Source organism: Rhinoderma darwinii (assembly GCF_050947455.1).
Source record: "Rhinoderma darwinii isolate aRhiDar2 chromosome 2 unlocalized genomic scaffold, aRhiDar2.hap1 SUPER_2_unloc_23, whole genome shotgun sequence".
Lineage (NCBI taxonomy): Eukaryota > Metazoa > Chordata > Amphibia > Anura > Rhinodermatidae > Rhinoderma > Rhinoderma darwinii.
Window position 1 is genome coordinate 548647 of NW_027461689.1, and position 2647 is coordinate 551293.

The following is a 2647-nucleotide window of genomic DNA, read 5'->3' on the forward strand; positions in this document are numbered from 1 at the left end:
ACTAAAGGAGCCTTGGGTGTTGCCTTCACCGTCTTTGGAACATCTTTCCTTTTTATTAATTCACATCTGAGATGTAAGTATTTACAATATTAATATATGACCATGTACAGTTTTACTTTGTATAAAATTGCTGCTATTTAATAATTAACTGAAATATATGGGATGATATGAAGAGATCTATACTTATAATGTTTTGGTAAAAATAAAAGGTTTGTTCCAGTTTGATCAAACTTTTTCTAATCTATCAATCTCATTCTATGTTGTGAGTGGCCAGTAATACAGATACACGCAGGTACAATTAGTGCAGGAGGGGGTGGCGGCGGCTGGTTTCAGTTGCGCCGCCTCCCCCTCAGAGAGGCAGCAGGGCGGACGGTGCGGCTGTATAATCCCTCACACCCACCCCTCCTCTCCATTAGCGGCAGTGGCACGCTGCAATGTGTTTTTTTGAAAATAATATGCGATTCGGGCCGCCCATATGATCATCTGCCACTGCTAATATGTATTTTTTTGTTGGCAGTTGGGGCAGTCAACAAGAGGATCCAGGACTATAAAACCATCACTGAGGGTCTCCGTCTGCCTCAAATTATTCCGGAAAGAATCAACTCCAATGCCTGTGAGTATTACTTATGTGGTTGAACCTATGGATCCTTTTATCTCTCTATTTGTCTCCGTTGAGTCTAATGCAGTCATGTGCTATAATTTTTTTATTTTTTTTTATTCTACAGTGGACGTCACCAGCCGCTTTGATCGGGTGTTTTGGTTTGGAGACCTCAATTTTCAGCTTAAAGAGGACAGAAAAAATGTGGAATCTCTTCTGCAGAAGATCGAAGGAAAAGATATATCCAGTCTCCTCAAACACGACCATCTGAATGAAGCCAAGAACAATGGTATATTTACTAGTAGACAGATCTCTATCACTCCTCAACCTTCATTAAAGGGGTTCTCCACCTTCTGACAACTGATGACCTATCCACCGGATAGCTCATCAGTATATCATCGGTGCGGGTCCGACACCTGGACGCTGCACCGTTAAGCTGCTCCAGTGGCCTGCGGGCACCGGATGTTATGGCACACAATGCTATTTACGGAGCCAGAAGCAGTTGGCTCCTTACATAGCATAGCTGCCATGATGCATAACTGCGGGTCTGCCTCCTATTCACTTGAATAGGAGCAGAGTTGCAGTACTGCAGCTCGGTAGCAATTCCGTGGCCGGTGCCAACTGCATCCGGCATGTACGTCCAGTGCTCAAAGGCACCGGACCAGCTGATTAGTGCAGGGTCCGGGTGTCGGACCACCACAGATCATGTACTGATGACCTATCTGGTGAGTATGTCATCAGTTGTCAGAAGTTGGAAAACCCCTTTAATACCACAACCACTTCCACAGATTAATACAAATCACTGACATGATGGTTGATATGTTCCCCAAATTCTTATATAGTGCTAAAATTATCAATTGCTCCTTTTTTTTTTTTAATACTGACAACTTTTTTTTCTTTCAACTTAAGGGTCCATATTTCTAGGGTTCAAGGAGCACACCATTGATTTCCTTCCTACATATAAGTTTGACATTGGCACAGACACCTATGATACATCAGCAAAGCAGAGAATTCCATCATATACGGTAAGATATCTTATTTCCAGGTCTACAGAGCTTGAGAGACAATAGAATCCATGGGCCAGAGCACCCATTATATAATGAATCCCCTCCCCCAATGTAATTAATTGTTATTATTATAGCTGGAAGAGTAATTTCTTATGAACAAAGCTTTCAGTTAATTTTACTTTTATGTAGTGAGTTTGTCATCACAGTTTCCCAGTGTAATATGTCGTTGCCCAGCATGGGTCAAGGATACTTATTTAATGAAATCTGTGTGACCAAGTCAAACCTAAAATACAATAAAGTCTCAATATTCTGCAATATAAATAAAGTAGGCCCAACATTTAGGTCTGTGTTGTTTTGCAGTTTAATAATATATTATAATATGATTTCACTAATGATATTTGTTATTTTCATGACCTCTACAGGACAGGGTGTTGTTTAAAAGCCAATGTGAGGGAGATGTGCGAGTCCTGAGATACGACTCTTGCCCTGTTTTGAAGACCTCAGACCACCGACCTGTTTTTGGCATCTTTGAAGTAAAGATCAGGCCCGGTTCAGATGAGTAAGTCATGTTTTCCTCCATGTTGTTGGTATGATATTTTCAGTAGCCGTCATTACTACATGGTCCTTATAGCCAGAGCTCGCACTTTGGGGCAGGTGGCTGTACACCTTGGTAACAGTACTGGAGGATTATAGGATGTGAAACTAAGCAAAGTGTGGTTACCTGCTAACATTATCATATGTCTTACATAAATATATTTCTCATTCCAGCATCCCCTTGGCTGGTGGACGCTTTGATCGTAAAATCTATGTAACGGGCATTAGGAGGAAAGGACAAAAAAAGTAGCTGCATCTGTTCATGTCCTTACAGGTAAGAGCTTTGTAGTTGTCTATTATGTTTTCGGTGAAAATGTTCTTCCATCTCTTAGGTTTTCCTCTGTATCTGTAATTTATTTTATCAACTAATTTAACTAAAGTGTAAATAAGTATTTTCAATCTTAAAATTCCAACTCCTTGTATTCAGACACGTTTTCATTTCTGAATG